The sequence below is a fragment of the Lynx canadensis genome, chromosome B1 (genome assembly GCF_007474595.2).
Source record: "Lynx canadensis isolate LIC74 chromosome B1, mLynCan4.pri.v2, whole genome shotgun sequence".
Lineage (NCBI taxonomy): Eukaryota > Metazoa > Chordata > Mammalia > Carnivora > Felidae > Lynx > Lynx canadensis.
In genome coordinates, this window is record NC_044306.2 from 179,399,155 (window position 1) to 179,419,698 (window position 20,544).

Sequence of the window (20,544 nt, forward strand, 5' to 3'; positions counted from 1 at the left end):
ACTTGACTGGCCTAATTGATGCCCAGTGGTCTGTGAAGATGTTAGTGAAAGAGATTAACATTTGATTCAGTAGATTGACTAGAGAGATCTATCCTTACCAATATGGGTGAGTATTATCCAATCTGTAGGGGGGCTTAATGGAATAAAAAGTTGAAGGAAGGGTGAATACTTTCTCTCTTTTTGAGCAGGTACATCCATCTCCTGACCTTGGACATTGGAATTTAAAATTCCCATGCCTTTGGACTCTGGGACTATACCAGGGGCCCCTGGTTCTCATGTCTTTGGACTCATACTGAATTATACCACTGGCTTTCCTGGTTCTCCAATTTCAGATGGTAGATTGTGGAATTTCTTGTCCTCTAATAACAACACAAACTTACTCCTTTAATAAATATCTCTTTATATACCTATATCTATTATCTATCTGTATCTATATATCTGTATCTGTCTATTCTATTATTTCTGTTTCTTTGGAGAACTCTAACACATCAACTTTCATGATTGCCCATGTATTTACCTTTATTGAGATCGTTCCTTATTTCTTTATACAGCTTTGACTTACTCTCAGTGGGCTTTTATTTCACTCTATATGGGTAGAATTGATCATATCTTGCTGTTTCTTTTTATGCCTTTTGATTATTTTTGTTCAAAATGACATTTGAGGAGCACCTGGGTGGCTCAGTGGTTAAGCATCTGACCTTAGTTCTGGTCATGATCTGATGGTTCGTGGGTTTGAACCCCACATCTGGCTCTGTGTTGACAGCTGGCAGCCTGAAGCCTGCTTCGGATTCTGTGTCTCCCTCTCCCTCTGTCTTTTCCCCACTTGTGCTCTGTCTCTCTTTCTCTCTCAAAAATAAGTAAATATTAAGAAAATTAAAGAAAAACAACATTTGAATTAAATGATGGGGTAACTCTGGAAATCAGATTCTATCCCCTTCCTCAAAGTTTGCTGTAATTTGTTTTTGTTTTTGTTTTTGTTTTTTCTTTTGGTTTTGTTTTGCTTTGTTGTGTTGTGATTGGTTTTTGCTTATTTGATTTATTTTTATTGTAGGCTGCCTCTGTGCCAAAGATCAGACTCTAGTCTTAAAGAGTCTCAAGCTCTTTAAAGTCTTTTGTGAGCCTGTGCCTGAAATGTGTGGTGACTTTCTTTCTAATTTTACCTGTAAAAGCTATTGCTTTTTAATGTTCTAGTCTTTATTTTCCGGCTCCCAAAAGGGAGAAAAATAGAAGAACAATGAAGGTAGGAAAAAAAAAATAAACAAAACAGTACTAGATCTTTAAATTCCCCCAGCAGTCACTCAGCCTAGGGGGAAGGGCTTGTAAAGATGGGAGGACATACAACAGTGGCCACACCCCTATTTGTGCCTCCATGATCAGGAGAAGCAATCAGCTGTCAGAGCGCATATCATTGATATTTAGATATCTTTTTTGCACACCTCTGGCTCCTCAGAGACGTGTGCAGACTGTCTAGGAACGTGTACACAGCTGCCTTCCATGGAGCTTGGAGTGGGGAATGGGTAGCTGCTACTGTGTGAGAGCTGAAATAGACTAAAATTTATTGTGGGAGCCTTCTCCTGGAAGACTAGAGCCTTCAAAGATTCTAGAGTTACAAAATAGTTATATCACACGGATTCTGACAGTGCCCTTGTCTAGGTGGGGACATAGATTCCTGGTACTTATTATCCTGCCATCTTTCCATAGCTCTCCTCTCATTAATTTTGTTTGCTGTCCTGTGTGACTGACACAGTCCTCAGTTATAGAGGAGGACATCTGACTTAGACCAGGCCAGTCAACTACTCCATACTCACAGCTACAGGGTGAGATGCATGGTAAGTAGGTGGTCTAGGTGAATAAAGCAGGGCCCTCCATAGAAATGGTGTTCTATAAATTGGGAAAGAGGCACAGGTTCCCTTAAGATCATTAGCTTAGAACATTACATTTCTCTAGAAACATTAGTAGCCATATACAACACGACACAGGGCAGCTGACTTGATATATAGTCATTTCCATCATTTAACCTTTAGGTCCTATCTTGATTGAAGCTTTATAAGCCTCCATTAACTTCCCATTTAAAAACGATCAATTTATTTTTATTTTGTTTAAGCAGTTTTGAGAATAGTTTCTGTCCTATGAAACGGAAATGGATCTAATTATTACTGGCAGGTACCTGACACCTTTAGAGCATTTAGGAAGTGAGGACAGAGACAACTTGAGATAAGACCACCTCTGGAACCTGAAGCTGAGAATAGCAAGTCAGTCTTCGGAAAAAAAAAAAAAAAAAAAAAAAAGGTGGTAACTGCCTGCTTCCATTTGTTCTCCAAGCTGAGATGCAGAATTGCTTCTCCCATTACCTAATTTTTCTACACACTCCTGAATTCCACCAGTCAGAACTCTTTCCTTTATTTTTCTTTATGATCCTTCCCTTTCGATTATGAAGGCTAATAATTATGAATTGGAATATGAGTGTGGAGAAAGGACTTAGGGCAGCTAAGAAAGAGGTAGTAAGACATTTGAAAGATTATTTTACACTCTAGATATACACTATGCTCCCTCAGCCATGCCACGTATCAAATAATGATGGTGTGTACATTTGAAATATCCTCATTTTTATATTGTTCTCATAATACTCACAGGACCAGGGCAACATAGGAAGGGATTTCCAGTAATGATCATATATCTTTTATGCTATACAGATTCCAAGCTTTTCTAAAAGTACTCAAAAATTTAATTATAAAAGAATAGTTGAAGAGATGCCTTCTGAATTATAGCTGCTACTTGATACCTGTGACAGAAGAAGTGCTTTGTATTCTTCTTTCTTCTATGCTACAGCTAATGAAACTCTTGATGAGGTCTTGCAATGACTATCCACCTGACTGTGGATCACACACAGAGAAATGGACATAAGAATAAAACAGCAAAGCTTTAAAATTTAGTATGAAATCCTTAATTATAGAAATTGTTCTCATTTTTTCCTTACTATCTCTTCATAAAATTCTATGTAATGACTAAAAGGTGAATAAGAATGTCTTAATAATTCAAAATAATTCTTGTAGTATGGGTACCCTTATAATTAGCTCTAATTATCTGATGGATATCCCTAAATGGGGGAAAAACAACTTGGGTATTGTAGCAACATTGCTTTCAAAAAATAGGACTGTGCATACTTATTGACATTTTGATATCCTCAATATTGGGGCAAAGAAATGGATTTCTTTGGAAAATATGATAACGTATTTCTTACTCTCAAAGAGTTCAAACACTGTCAGATATAGGGCACATTGTTTATTTGACTGGCAGTATGTTGGTTTATATGTTGTTCTCACGTCAGCGTATTCCAAAATAAGTTTTCCGGTATTTTGCGCCTGTTGAAACACTTGAGTTTTGGTAAAACAAGGCTCTCAATCTTACAACATCTGCTTAAGAGAAATGAAGTAGTTACTGACAATATTGGGTGAGATACAATCTTAGGACTGAGTTGAGCAGAGGGAGAGTATGTGTGTGGGCTGAGTTGCCAGGTGTTGGAGTAGTTGGTTAATGCAACAAGCCAAAAATGCTGAAGTTTTAAGCCTTTAATCACTTAACGGCAATGGTATAAGCAAGAGGATAAAACTGGAAAAGTCACTAACTCCCCTGTTTATTTTCTTCCAAAGAACAGTACGCCAGGGGAGAGTCAGGTAGATCAGCACAGACGTGGGTGTCATGTCCCTGTTGAAGAAGCACAAAAGAAAAGCCTCTGGCAGTTTTATGGGAGCTGGGATTGGAGAGAAGGCAGGGGAGAAGGGCTAGGAGTGGAAAAATACTGGCCACTGAATCAAATGACAAAAAAAATATCTTCAACGTTTTTCTTCCTCTCTCTCCCCATAAAGAGCTTTCAGCAGAGGCACCTGTAAAGAACTCTGGCTAAAGTCTGAAATAAAGGACACTAGGCATGAAGGTGCATGCACCAGGAATGCAAATACTGGAAAAGTGTGACCAGCTAGGTTTCATCCTTTCCTGCAACTCCCCTCAGAAACTGGAATGCCCTGCTGTGTTCCTCTTTGGCTTACTCTCTGGCCTGAAAAATCACCCATTGGTTTTTAACCAAGAGCTGGATTTCCCAAAGACACTGATCCGTAAATTCGTTGTGTGAAGATTTGAATAATCTTGGGTAGGATCTAGCAAAGCTCCTGGCATTTAATCGCTATATAGTGGGTTATTTTTATAAATATTTTTTTTATTTTAATAAAATCTTTAACATTTTTTTTCTCATGAGTAGCTTAAAAAATATTAACCCAGCAGTAGGGTATAGTAAATATCAGGAATTCAATTTTAAGTTTGCCTTTAGAGAATGCTACTATTCTCCCTAACAGTTTAGTTTACTTAAATAATACTTTTAGTGTATAAAAACAACAGTTGTTCTTTTTAACTCTGTGGTCAACAATGATTAGTCTTTCATTTTTCAGTAATGTTGAGTCATACGGTAAATTAGTACATTGAGATGCTCAAAGACCTGTCTTACTGTTCACAAGTATCATACAATCTTAATGTAATGTGAAATAGGGAAATCCATTATTAAGTAATATTGCTAAAATCAGAATAACAAAATTTCATATAAAGTTTAGTACTTGCCTAACATGACATTAATTTATATAATATATTCTGTATCTTTCTTCTATTTAAAATATTTTATTTGTTAAATCATTGACTTCTTAGACATTGTATATTATAGTAGTATATATTGATTACCTTAACATTAAGAGTTTATCATTTTATGAGTCAAGGTTACAGCAGGTGAAGCCTAGAGAAATAAATACATCGGCCTCTGTGATCTCCTTCACCCTGTTATCCTAGAGGTGAACCCTCCCCCTTCCCCATTGGTCAATAGGGAATGGTTGGGCAAACATTTAACATAAAGCATAGCTCTAATTGTCACTTCCTTAGGTAATTATGGAGACTAAACTGATAACCATAGATTTCTTTATATATATGTATATATACATATATATGCTAAATATAATATATATATGCTATATATATTATATATACACATGTATACACATATATACGTGCATATATATGTAATATATATACACATGTATACACATATATACGTGTATATCTATCTACCTATATAATATATATACATACACAAAATGTATTCTACAGGCATATATGCTCTAAGGTCATATACATGTATTTTTAGAGAGAAATACAGGTTATTTTTTCAGCTTTATTGAGGTATAATTGACAAAATTACAGGATTTAATCAAGGCATATATCATGACAATTTTATATATGTATACTTTGTGAAAAGATTTCACATACCTAGTTAATCAACACATCCAGCACTATATCTATATATTTATATCTATCTATCTGTCTATATATATTGGTGACAATATTCAAGTTCTAATCCCTTAACAAATTTCAATAGTACATCAACTGTAGTCACACCATCAACTATAATGTATGTTATACATTAGATCCTCATTTATCTTATAACTGAAGATTTGTACACTTTGATTAACCTCTCCCTATTTCCCTTACCCCACAACCCCTAGCAACCACTTTTCTACTCTCTGTTTCTCTAAGTTTGACTTCTTTTTTTTTTTTCTCAGATTCCACATATAAATGCAGTATTAGTCATTCCTTAGCATATTTCACTTAGTTTGTTTCCATATCTTGGCTAGTGTGAAAAAAGGGTGCAATAAATATGGGAAAGAAAATCTCTTCAATAACCTGTTTATATTTTCGTGTAATACATAGCAAGAAGATTGGTTAACGGATCATACAGTAGTTCAATTTTTATTTATTTATTTATTTATTTATTTTAGTAATCTCAATACTGTTTTCCATAGTAGCCAAACAAATTTACATTCTCATTAGCAGTGTGCAGGGACTCCACATCTTTTCAAAGACATAATATCTCTTCTCTTTTTTATAATAGCCATTCTAACATGTATGTCATGGCGTCTCATTGTGATTGTGATTTGCATCTCCCTGATGATGAGCGATGTTGAGCATCTTTTCATGTACCTGCTGGCCATTTGTATGTCTTCTTTAGAAAGTGTCTATTCAGGTCCTTTGACCATTTTTTTTTATCAATTTTTTTTCATTTTTTTTTTGCTATTAAGTGGTTTGAATCCATTTCATATAGTGAATATTAACTCTGTGTCAGATATATTATTTACAACATTTTCTCCCATTCCATAAGTTGCCTTTTCAATTTTTTGATGGTTTCCTGTGCTGTGCAGAAACTTTATAGTTTGATGTAGCCCCACTTCCTCATTCTTTCTTTTGTTACCTTAGTTTTGTGTCATCCAAAAAATTGCCAAGAGCATTTCCCAGAGCTTACCTGCTATCTTCTAGGAGTTTTATGGTTCCAGGTCTTACATTCAAGTCTGTAACCTATAATTGAATTTATTTTTGTGTATGATGTAAGATACTGGTCGAGTTTCATGCTTTTGTATGTGGCTATCCATTTGATCCAACACTATTTCTTTAATAGGCTACTATTTTTCATTTTATGTTTTTGGCTCCTATTCAAAAATTAATTGACTGTATAAATAGGGGTTTATTACTGGATTATATACTACTCAATGCATATTCCCCTTATTCTGAGTCAAAACTTCAGCTAGAAAGTTTTCTTGGTAACAAAAAAAAAAATGCTTTCTTCCTTCAGGATCTGAATCCTTGGAAAGCTGTTTCCACTATTGAAAACGATTATACAGGGGGTACTAAAAGATGCCCCAGTGAATTCCTTAGGGTCTAAACATAGACCTACTTGAACCCATTGAGTAGCAACAACCAAATATCCCCTTGACCAGCAGAATATATCACATTAGCCACTCTAGTGCTTTCTTCCATTGTTTATTGGTTTAGTACCATTAAGAGCCCAATATGACAAACGGTAGTTTCAGCTTTCATATTTGTGAAAGTATAGCTGTGTTTCCTTGTGGAAGCATTCCTCTCTTGGGCTCTATGATCTCCATAAACACTGAACCTGGGATCATGGGGAAGAGAAGTAAAAATTTTTTCTATTACATGCAATCATGAGAGGTATCTTTCTCAACTTAACCTAGGTCCTGAACTCTTTATTACTGGTTATGAAGGCAAAGCCTTGTATATTGGCTGCTGGTTTCAGATTTATATTGCCTGCTATAGAAATGCATCCCTACCTCACAAAATGATATTTCCATGATTTATTCTTTGCTAACTCATACAACAGTTTTAGGGATCTAACCAATTCTGGGTGATAGAACTAAATATTGCCTGTGATTTCATGGGATTTATTTTAGAGTGTAGGATTTGTGAATTATTCCTGTGTACAGAAGTGATATTGACCATACAATGGACATTCTACAAGTACTTATATAATGGTTCTGGGCAAGGAAAACAAATCTATACCTGGAATATGTATCTATTCTTACAGGGAGAAATTGTGCCCCACTAACTCACAATGAAAAGTATAGACTTTAATAAATCTGCTACTTGCCTGCAGATCTCCTAGGGTATTAGGCCATTTTAGGGCTCTACATTGGCCTTTGGTATCAGCATCTAATCTTCTCAGTAGTGACTGTAGCTAAATAGCCTTGGTGAAATAATTTCATGTTTTTGAATCCATGCTTAGTCACATCTCTGCCACAGTGAACACTTTGTAAATGAATCTATTAAGCAAGAACTGGGATGACTAAGAAAAACTAACATCTGAAAGATTGTATCCAACAGTTTAATATATCCCCAATAGAGTGATACCTTCTAGTGTTCATTTGTGAGAGATATAAATATCTTCACACTCTGACCCATTCTGAGATACATTCATGTATATTTCCTTTGTCACTGATGCTCTATTGTTGTTCTGAGTACCTGATTAGGAGTCAACCAGTTATCCATGACTTATGAATCTATAGATTTTAACCAAAATACTCAGTTTGTGTTCCAAAGGGGATATATATATATATATATATATCCCAAGCTCTAGCCTACTAAGAAAATCTAATCTCATTGAAAGATATTGGAAGATAGTGTACAAATCCTGGTGGAGTAAGGAATATTCAGTAGAGTAAAATTCATTGTTTCAATAATTACATAAGGAAGGAATAGATATGAATGTCTAGACTCCAAATTAAGAAATGTGTAAAAGGGCAGCAAAAGAAACACAAATAAAGAGGAGATAATAAATAGAAAAGTAAACAGATTTGAAATATAGATATTTTATATAGGAAATATTTGCAAATAATAAATTTTCTATAAAACTTATCAATTAAATAAAACCTATAGATCTTGGGCACTGGGGTGCCTCAGTTGGTTGAATGCAGTCAAGTCCCACATTGGGCTCTGAGCTCACAGCACAGAGCCTGTTTGAAATTCTCTCTCTCCCTCTCTCTCTGCCCCATCCCCCACTCATTCTCTCTCTCTCTCTCTCTCTCTCTCTCTCTGTCTCTTTCTGTCTCAAAATAAATAAATAACTATTTAAAAAAGAAAAGAAAAACCTATAGATCTGATGAGAGAACTCATTGATCAAGCTTGGTAAAAAATAAATATCCATGAATATATAGGGCACCCACACAAACACACACACAGAAGCAAAGTTCCTTTATACATTAACAATTTAGCTTGCTGTTTAAATGCATGACTTTTGCGGTTGGAAAGCCTGTATTTATTCTCATTACTGCCACTTTATAGTATTTGGTCCTTTATTATAAAAGAGAGGATAATAAAGGTAGTACAAATTTCCAAATATTTATGATGAAATACATGGAAAAATCATTTTATTTTTACATATATTAATTACTTATTTAGTATAAATTTATTAAGAACAAAAAAGATAACATGAAGAAATAAAAATATTTCAAATATATCCTTAATATCATGTTAATATTGTAATATGTCAATTATTTTAAGAAAAATTTAATGTTTATTTATTTTTGAGAGAGGGAGAGAGACAGAGAGTGAGTGGGGGAAGGGCAGAGAGAGAGAGGGAGACACAGAATCTGAAGCCGCCTCCAGGCTCTGAGCTGTCAGCTCAGAGCCCGATATGGGGCTCGAACTCACAGACTGAAAAACCATGATGTGCACTGAAGCCAGACATTTAACCAACTGAGCCACCCAGGCACCCCAATTATTTAAAAATATTTGTGTGTTTAGTACAACTTCACTCAAAATCGTCTTTTTTTCCCCCTTAGTTTCCTTCAAAGTTAGACAAGTAAATGGTTTATTTATATCTTGGGAAAACAAAACCATATTTCCATCTTCTACAATTAAATACATTAATCCATAGATACATACTATTAAAAGCTTAAAATTATATACATATGTATATATACTGTATATTGTAAAATGTTTGATACTATAAAGTATTGCTGTGAAAAATATATTTCAAGTTAAATTTCATAATATATGTATAGATTTTACCACGTAAAATAAAAATATTTTCTTATAGTAAAACACTAATATCTGATAAAAGAAATATAAAAGTAAACATACCCTGGAAAAATATTTGAATTATATAAATCTCCTAAACTAAGAATGTAATTCACCTGGAAACAGCATTTCACCACAGGAAAAGTGTGGTTGGACAAATAAAATAGGACAAACAATAAAAAAGAGGAAACTGGAGAGAAAAAAATATGACTGAACTAAAAACTTACACAAAATTGTTGATGTCGTTAATAAGCAAATAAATGCAAATAAATATAAGTGAAAATTTAGCTAGTATTTATTGACCAATTAATTGATGCAGATTTAAAACATTAAATTTCTAATCTTTAAGATATACATATTCATATGTTATACTTATAAACTGGCAGGTTTCCAAAAGGGAATCTTGTCATTATGAGTCAGTTTTAAAAATGTGTTACAAAGCAATTTCATATCTAGGAATTTACTCTAAGGAGATTATAAAGGATATGAACACAGATTTAGCTAATAGAATATTCAGTGCATAGATTTTAACATATTACAAAACAGGAATCACCAATAGCTGTAAAGGTCATACATTTTAGATAAGGAAAGATTTCTGTAGGAAAGCATGTGGAGAGATATATACATATTCAATACCCACATTCATGTGTATCATTTGTATTTACTATGAAATTCAAATTCTTTGTGTGTGTGTGTGTGTGTGTGTGTGTGTATAATCTAATTAGAAAGATATGCATATATTTGCAAAGATATATATGCACTCAAATACAAATATATATAAATATATATGTATATACACAAATGTATGCACACAAAAGTAATTATAAATACACACAACTACCACATGTGAATGAAATCATATAGCATTTGTCTTTCTCTGACTGACTTATTTTGCTCAGCATAATACTCTAGCTCCAAAAAGTGAAACAAACAATCATAAAGGGAAAAAAGAGAGAGGCAAACGAAACAACAGAGCCTCAATTATAGAGAACAAAGCAATCGTTGCCAGAGGAGAGGTGAATGGGGGGATGGGTTAAATAGGTGATAGGGATGCACTTGTGATCAACACTGGGGTGACGTATGGCAGTGCTGAATTATAAATTGTGTACCTGAAATTAATATTACACTGTATATGGTAAATAATGGAATTTAAATACAAATTTAAAAAATAAAAGAACAAAACAAAGAAACAAAACTTTGCAAGAAAAAATACATTAATAAACTGCATATCAATTAGTAAAATTAAACTGAATTTATAATTTAAATACTGTAAAAAAGGAACCTAGAAAACACTTAAATTGTTCCTACATAAAGACACAATTAAAAGAAAACTATTTAAATTAGAGAAAATCTAAAACCTTAAAAAATCCAGAGAATAAAATCAGTAGTATCTAGGCATTGAAAAAGCAATGCAAATATATTAATTTAATGCATATTGGTGGGAAATTGATTTAAAGTTTCTGTATTTTTGAAATATTCTTCAATGAATCTAAAATCCTTTAATCAAGGAAACATAGCAGAATATAGGATATTACAAAGAAATCTTCCAGCTGTGCCAAAAACTGTCACTTGGAGCAATGCTCATTGAATCGGATGTCTGTATTCTTTAACAAGAAAAGATAAATTCCTTAAGGCTTTTACTCAAGAACCTGAAAAAGACTGAAAAAGAATTTTATATGTATACAAATATTTATTTACATGTAATCTTAAGTTTCTCTTTTAGATCACTATTTACATACTAAAAAATTTGGACAATAGAAGATAATTTTTATTTAGATAATTATAAACATAAATAGAATAGAAAACTAAAAGTCCATTGTAATAATGATATTAAAATATTGAATGATCTTGGGATGTTGTTGCTATTGTAGCGTTAAAGCAATAAATAATATGAGATATTTAAAATATATACATATGTATATATACTTATATAGGTCGTGTTTGTGTATGTTTTAGTATCGTTAGAAAGAAATCTATTAAATTGTATCATGAGCTTTCTGTTGTCAGAATACAGATAATTATGACTTTCAATATAATGTTAAAATCACTTTATAGATTTAACTTTTCACCATTGTATGAAATATTATGACAAGATAACTGAACAGTGGCCAAAGAGATTTAGTTAAATCAATAAATAAAATCACCAAATGCAATGGAAGCCCACATTATGACTAGAATTTATATGGTATATATATACATAGAGATTCAGATTTTTACTGAAAAAGTGTTATATTTGCAATGAGAGAAGGTTTATAAGATAGAAATTTTGTCAAACGAACATTGTTTTGACTACAAGAAGGGCAATGATGACAGAGAGGTGACTTTGTCTAAGGATTGCTTTTAGCTCATTCATTGGAGTAAATTTTCCCAGTAACATCACTGAGCCCAGATGTAATATGGATTATATAGAACTGTAGAACTGTAAAATAGAAAATGCCCTTGGCAATTGTTAAATAAGACAAAACAGTTTTTTATAAGTAAGAAATATGTTAACTATACTCAATAATATACATAATAAATAGATAATAAATTTAAAGTAAATAAGAAATATCATAACAAAAAATTTGACTTTACAAAGGGAGTTTAATTAAAGAAAGCAACATTCTTTGCAACTGATAGACTTTGGGGGTGAAAGTAGCCTAGAAACACTAGTACCAGCTAAGAGCTAACAATTAGTGTGTACTCAGTGAGCGATTGATTAAGTCATTCTTCAAAATTACTCTCAGATGAATACGACTTCTACCCATTACTTCTACCCTTATATAAGATAGAGGAGAAAGAGGCACAGAAAACCTAAGTCATTTGCTCACATTTTCACAAATAGGAAATGGTGGGATACAGGATTTGACCTAGAGCTTCTGCTTCTGAAGTAATATTTTTCTTTATAAAATAAGATTTTGTAATAAGTGAAAGCGTACGCACAAATTAAGTTTATAATATACTGATTAACATAGAGCAAGACATGTTTTTAGAATCTACAATTGTGGAATTTTGATTTGATTTGAAAAGCTCCTAATGTAAAATTTTAAGAGGTCCCATAGTGTTTCTATATAAAATCTTGTCATTAAAATTTACACCATGTCATTTTTACTTTTGTCCCTTTTTTCTAAATTGAAGTTAAATAGGAGTTAACTTTAAGGTCTACTTTCTGATTAAACACCAACTTTAAAACAAGGACACTACCTAAAATGTTTTAAAACTTTTTTTTTTTTTCATTCAGACACTTCTGGGCTTCCACCAAAATATAAAGAAAAGAAATCCCCTTAAAACCATTTCATCACATAAAACAAGTTTTAGAGAAGAAACACTGACTGGTTGCAAAGAGACATTAAATGTGCCTCTCAAAGTACATCACACTCACACACACACACACACACACACACACACACACCACCATATTCTCTAAGTTCAGAATAAGTTCAGATAAATGAATGCCTGTCATTGAAAGAGCTTCCTAGTATCAGGCCTGGCTGTTTTGGGGACTATGAAGGAGAATCAAGCTGTGCTACACATTGGGATCGCTGCCAAATGAATGACATTTCCTGAGAACATAGGCAGAATTTTAAGAAGTTGCCTTGTCCTTCCTAAACAGTTGGGTTAAAGGGTATTAAAAAAAATGAAAAGAAAGAAAAAAAAAGAAGAAGAAAAAGACACAGTCAACCTGCTGGGGAGACAAAAGAAAAAAAGCCAACATATCTTTAAACTTAACTGAGCGGAGAAGAAGCTATATGGCAAGAAGCGATTTATTACACAGATTTAATGTTTTGACTTTTTTTGGTCATTTTTCAGTTGGAAGAAAGCTAAGTATTTTCTGTATTTTGGCTCTTTACAATTTAGAAAAACACATGAATAAATATATGGCCAAAGGAATTGACTGGATTTGGTCTTATTCTCACTAAAATTATGTAGAAGTACAGTGGAGACTAAAATATTTTTAATTTTTAAAATTGAGTACTATCAGAAAAAAAAAATGAAGTGACAACAGGACATTAGAGCTTTGACATCTGAATTGAAAGCTGAAATCTCACAGTGACCAGGGCAGGAAAAGTTTTACACATTCAAGGCACAGTCCCCACTGAACTTCTTGCATAAAGTTGAGAGCCCATAAGGAATTCATTTACTGAGTGCCCGAAGGGTAGCATAGAGAAAAGGCATTCCTAGAAGTTATAAAGTTTTATAATTGTCTAGATTTGAAGAAAGACATGAGTCTTTATACAGACATGCATGTTGAGTCTAAAGTAAGATATTAAAAAATAAAATTCATATTTTCAAAGAGATATTAGCAGTGACTAGAGATAATAAATGGATTATGTATAAATGTGTTAATAAGGTTGGCCAAAGAATTCTCATCAAAAACTTAAAGAAAGTATTCATTAAACTAGAATTCTATACCCAGATCAGTTATCTTTCAGGAATGAAGAGTTATATACAGATATTTTAGAATAAAAAGTGAGTATCACTCATGGGTCCACCAGATAAATTGCTAAAGTACATAAATCCAGCAGGAAAAATTGAAATGCATGTAGCATGTATAAAAAAATTGGTAAATCTTTGGTGAATATAATTAATCATTGACTGGATAAAAATAGAAGGTTTTATTTAAAGTTGAAAACATAAAGGGCTTCAAATTCCAGATAGCATAGCTGGAAGGGAGGAAATTGTCAAAGCATTCTAAAATTCCTTTATTTTTTCATAGGGAGATAAGAGATATTGATTACATTAGGACTTGGTAAAATCAAGTTCACAAGTTAAAAATTAAGAGGTTGCTGCTATGATTATTAAAGGAGTGCATACCTTTCAAAAAGTAGATAACAGAGCTTATCAATAAAATTCAAGGAAGAAAGGGGTAAGAAATTGAAAATATACAAAAATAAAAATTTTAAAAACTTTAAAAATAATTTGCCAATAAATTATATTAAAAAAGCTTTAAAGTTTTGTCTGAAATAGGTGATAACAAAATAAACAATTAAAAAAAAAAACCAAAAACATTTGAAACCAAGCCCAGAAACCAAAAGATCACTAGAAATAACAAATGAAGTGTGTGTAAAACTTTTCTGGGAAAAGTATGACATTTTCTTGAAAGAAATAAAAGTGGATCTAAATACATGGAGACCGGCACATTTTCAAGCCATCAGTATCCTCTAGTAATCCAAATAATTTCATACAGAAATTGACAGAATATCCTGAAATTTGTGAGTATGAATAAATCATCAAGAACAGCTACAGTGATTTTGAAAAAAGCAAGAGAACATTTGGGGATTGAACTCTCAATTACTTTTTCAAAAAATGTATATAGAAAATAGCAAAAGTGTTCTCAAAATGGATGGTAGCTTAATCTTCGTATTTGACATTAAAATCTTTGTACTGAACTCTATTATACGAACAGTTCACAATTTAAACTGAAAAGATTTCAATATTGTTAGTTTTAAATTGTTTTTACTCCTTTGTAGATAATTACAGTAACTATACATTAAGAAAAGAACACACAAAAATAGAACTATTAAAATAATCCCTCATTTCAAATTGTACCTATTCAACTGTGGTTGCTTACCTACACCATTTAATTTCAGTAAGCTTATTTAATAACAAACAAACAAACAAACAAACAAATGAAACAAGTAAATTCATTCCCAAATACTTCATTTGAGTAGACAACTGGTGATTATGTTTGAGAAAGCCAATTTAAAGGTTTCAAAAGCATCACATTCTTACAATAGTTTATATTTTCTTCCCTTTTATAGAGAATCTTGAAGAGGCAGTATTTTACCAAATCAGGAATTAAAGACCTATTCCATGCTCCTAAATTCAATGAAAATTTGAAATATTGGAGGAGCACATCCCACTCTTGATTTTAGCTCAGGTCATGACCTCACAGTTCTTGAGCTCAAGCCCCACATCAGGCTCTGCACTGACGACACAGAGCCTGCTTGGGATTCTCTGTCTCTGTCTCTGTGTCTCTCTCTCTTGCTATCTGCCCTTTGCCCACTCACACTCGCTCTGTCTCTCTCTGTGTCTCTCAAAATAAATAAATAAACAGAAAAATCTTTCTTTAAAAAAATGGATATTTTGCTGAAAACTTTAAAGGGAAAGGTGTCTTTGATATCCAAAGCTTTCAGAAGCCACTTCCTGAATCTATGTGTATTTTTACATGATTTCTAGTCTCAGGGTTATATCTCTGTTTGTATTCTTCAGTCCTTGAGTGTTACCTCTGTCCAGCAATGTGAAACCAGCTCTTCAGGAGTTACAGAAGAAAGTCATTTATACCAATCATGAGTAGATGTGTTAAATTCTAGTAAAATCACTACTGTTTTTATTGTGGAGCTTGTGTGAGGGATAAACCATCGGGTTTATCATGCAGTGTGGAAGCCACCACCCTCACAAAACTTCTGCTCTCTTTCCTCCTCTTCCTTTTATTCTCACAGATAATTCTGGATCTCTGAGTTTATTTTCTATGTTATGTAGCACAGTCTTCTCCTTTAACAAGGCCCTCTTGTTTTCTACCTTTTTGACTGAACATTTCTTGTAGTTGCCTCCCCTAAAAATATAAATATATAAGTTATGGAGTATACAAAGCTGATAAGCCCTGAGGAGAGAAAAAAAAAAAAAAAACGATAGAAAAGGAGAAGGATGAGCCTGGAAGAGGGGTGGTTGTGGTTTACAAGAAGGAGACAGACCTCAATGAGTTTTCTGTTCAATTTACAGATAGACACAAGTAATTTCTAAGCAGCTTAAACCAGGACTCTATCTTCAAATTGTTTGTTTTATGATTCTAACATCAATCACCAGCCTTGTTCTCTAAGACTTTGTTGTTTACTAACCTTTGTCATAGTCATTTTGAAATTTAGGTTTCTGGTACAACTATTTTCTTGGCTCAAGATCTTGGTTGCTGGCATTCTTCATAGCCTTTGTCACAGCTCTCAATCTGAACCTTTACTCTTCAGTACCCCGTTCCTCAATGAGTCACTCAAATAGTGTCTGTTTAGCCCAACTCCCAGGGAGTGAATCACACACATCCAAATATGTGATGTAGACTCTTTCAAAGTCATCACTCTGAGTTGAAATGATAATTTTAATGATGCAATAATGTTCAAGATGTTTGGGAACTCTTCTTTGAAACTGTCTTCAGAAATCTGGTATAGTCTCTTGATTATATGCAGTGATGATGAGGCTCTTAACATTCATATATATATATATATATATATATATATATATATATATACATAATGACAGATATGTATTAATTTGTAGGGATATATCTATAACATTGAGCATATCCTTTGAAAAGATGTTCAGTTTTAGAGAATTAAAAAATGTATTCTGACCTGCATTTGATAAAATGAAAAACACTGGTTTGCTTAATGGGGAGGACGGGGTATATGAAATTTTAAGTTTTTGGAAGAAACAGAGCATAAACTGAGATTGTATCATTGTATTGTTCTGCATACTATTTTAAGACCACCAAAAATATTTTATTGATGTTTTAATTAATTGATATCATGATTAAGTACTATAAAGAAGTGAACAAAAACTAGGGTTAGAAATATAAAATTCTTTTAATAACCTAATATATATGAAAGCTTACTATTGGTGAGGTACTTGCTTTAGGAAATGTATATATATATTTACTCTTAACTTTAATTCTTTCATCTTTCAGTGAGGCAAACAGCAAAATCCATTGGTCATTTAGAAAATATAAAATACAGAAATTTTCATTAACATATAGAAAGTTATATAAAATACTTATATTTGCAAATACATGCACAAATGAAATGACTTTTTAAATCCTTGAAGTAGTTTTCAATACCAAGCCTTGAATTTAGAATCAACTTTTAATGGACATCCAACTCAACATAATAATTCTCATTTTGAAAATAACTTGTCAATTATTTTGTCATTCCTGTGGTTACACTGTGTTTATGTCAACTACATCACATTAAAGAATTATGTATATGAGCAATCATTCTGTCATTCATAAGTTGTTTCTTTGGAACTACATTATTGAAGCAGTAACTATAATTAGGTTTTACAGTTTAGGGAGAGGCCAACTTAAGAGCGTGTTCACAGATTGTTATGGCTTCAGAACATATCTTGCCATGGGATCATAGCTAAGCAAGATACAAGAGTTTCAACTTCAAATATGAATATGTACTGCTTACCTCCTGGGGCACTCTTCACATCATATTCGAGAGAGAAAGCATACTGTAAGGGAAAGATGGTAAGGAGATCTCCAAATTAATTATATAATTCAAGAAAAAGAAAGAAACAATGCACACACATACACACACACACACACACACACACACAGAATCCTTATGTCTCCTTAGGAAATCTCTTAACCACCAATTCTTGTCCCTCCAATGTTGCTTTTCTGGATCGATGTGCCCCTTGCAATTTCCTTAGTTGACAGTCCTCTAATCCAACTTTTTATGAAATTTAGATCACTGCTTCTGCTAGCAAACACATTTTAAATCCATTATATACCTGTTTTATTCTGTTGCCCAACCCTTATCACCATTATCCTCCCCCACACGCCCTCTCAACATTATGGGCAATGAATTGGGTGATTTGTTGCTTTTCCTCACAACCTTGTTTGTCAGGGAACAGGAGTAGTTACTTTATATTTTCTAGACTTTTTTTTTTTTTTTCTTGAGACAGAACTGGTGGTAGATATGCAGATGAGGGTATTTGGAGGAATATTGATAAGACTGGTAGCAGCACCGGGAAACAATAGGAGCATTGCATTGATTTATGTGGGTGGGGTAGTGGAGGTAGGTCTTGTTTTGTTTTGTTTTGTTTTGTTTAATAGTCATAGGCGAACTAAAAAAGAAAGTATGTGAGATATTTATGCAGGCCAAATATTTTTGGACAATCAGTAAGAAACTTATTGTTGCTACTGTATCCACAGTAGCTTGTTTCCTAGACCTTTACATTTTTTTTTTTCAGATTACCTCCTTTTATTCAAAATGGGAAAGAAATGGTCCCTAACATGTTTCACAAATTGTTATTGCCTTTTATTCTTCTAGTTTACTGATGTGGCATCCAGCGACACTTAACACATTTTAAGTGTCTAAAAAAAAAAAAAAGACTTTAACTTAGAAGTGATAGAGTGGATTCTCCAACACCATTTGCTAAATGCATCTCTTGAAAGGTCTTGCAAAAGTTAAATCCTATGTCAGGTACACGGAATACATTTGTAAACAACTTACCTTTACTTCCTTTAGGTAGGTAGACTTCCAGCTTCATCTAGTGGCTTCAGAAGCATTTTCTTTTCTTTTTTTTTAAGGTTTTATTTATATTTGAGAGAGAGAGAGAGAGAGAGAGAGAGCAAGTGGAGGGGGGATGCTGAGAGATGGAGACAGAATCTGAAGCGGGCTCCAGGCTCTGAGCTGAGAGCTGTCAGAACAGAGCCTGATGCGCGGCTGGAACTCACGAACTGTGAGACCATGACCTGAGCTGCAGTTGGAAGCTGAACCAACTGAGCCACCCAAGTGCCCCGTCTCAGAAGCATTTTCATTTGCAGAGTTGCACCTTATAGCTCTTACTATTAATCAGTCCCACAGCTTCACCGAACAAAAATAGATTTATTACTTCTCCATCCTGTGCATGTCACTATCTTCCTTCTTAAATCAGAATTTTCAGTTGAAGACAAAAAATATCCTAACATAGTGACTAATGTCGCATATAGAATTAGAAGGAAAAATCTATGTGCCAAAAACTATACCCGTGAACTATTATGATATAAAGAACTGTCTACTAGTGAGTGTAAGTACATATATTTCTGTAAATCTATGCTTGTGTGTGTGCCTACACGAGTGTAAATATATATATATATATATGTTTGCATGTAAACATGCTGATATGCTTGAAAATAAGTAGTCTCAGAGAAGAAAGAGATACAATGTGTGAGCTATTCAGTTTGTCCATTACATGCCTATATGTATATGAAAGGAAGCACTATTAATAGTTATACCAAGACAGTAACTGTAAACCAATACTGCCCCTGGAAAAACACGATACATGTTTAGGTTCACACACACATCACAGATTGCGCATATTAATGTGGATTTGTGCTAAGCCTATTTTCAGTTAGTTCTTTCGAGACCAATGGTATGTATATGCTGTTTCCCATTTAGTGATTGTACTGACAGCCCATGAAAGTATATATACCTCGTGACTTCCCATAGCTGAGCTCATGTTGTTATAAACCTGGCAGTTCCACTACCTCATTCAATATACCTCAAATAGTAATAGCTCAATAAAGCCAGAGATTCGGAAGTGTTTATATCTATAGATTATATAGATGAATTTTACACGGTTGTTTGGGCTTTTATTAAGTATGGTTTGATATATGCTTCAAATAAACCCCTGCCTGTAAACCTCTGGCAGTAAACTAAAAACACATTTACTAAATAGAATCAACTGTGTGTTTCTTTTTATGCAATATTTTCCTCCAAGCCTCTTTCTTTTTCATAATGTTAGTTTACAAAGGGGTAAATTGACATTAGCTGTTTTGCAAGTTCAAGGGCTAAGAGGATGTGTTTGAACCTGTCTTTCTAAGAAGGACTAAGTGGAATAGATTGGACTTGAACAGCTGGTCCTGAAAGATGAAGATCACTAGGGTCACTAAGAAGAAAAAGAGAGGGCATGTGTGATCAATATTACCAGTTGTTAAAATCTTTCTCAGTCACATTGTTTACTTGCTTTGAGTGATGAAAGGTAAGAGGTGTAAAAGCAAATAATTCTATGACTATATATATATATGTGTATATATATATATATATATATATATATATCTTTATATATTAAAGTTGTGATCAGCTTTGCCGAGTCTCAAATACTTTGTCAGCTGAAAATCATCTATATATGATGATGTGTGTATGGACAATTCTATTGCTGAATCTAAGAATAAATATATTTCACCTCTATCTCACACATATATGCACACATATACAATATATATTACACATATAGACTTATATTTTTGCTTCATTTATATGCATGTTAACATATACACAGAAGTGTATATGTGTGTTATACACATATATATATAATATATGATCTAAGGAAGTAGAAAGTACAGTTGCTCTCATTTTACTCTTTTAGATACTTAGGAGGTATATTAGATAAGTAGAGTTTGCTTTT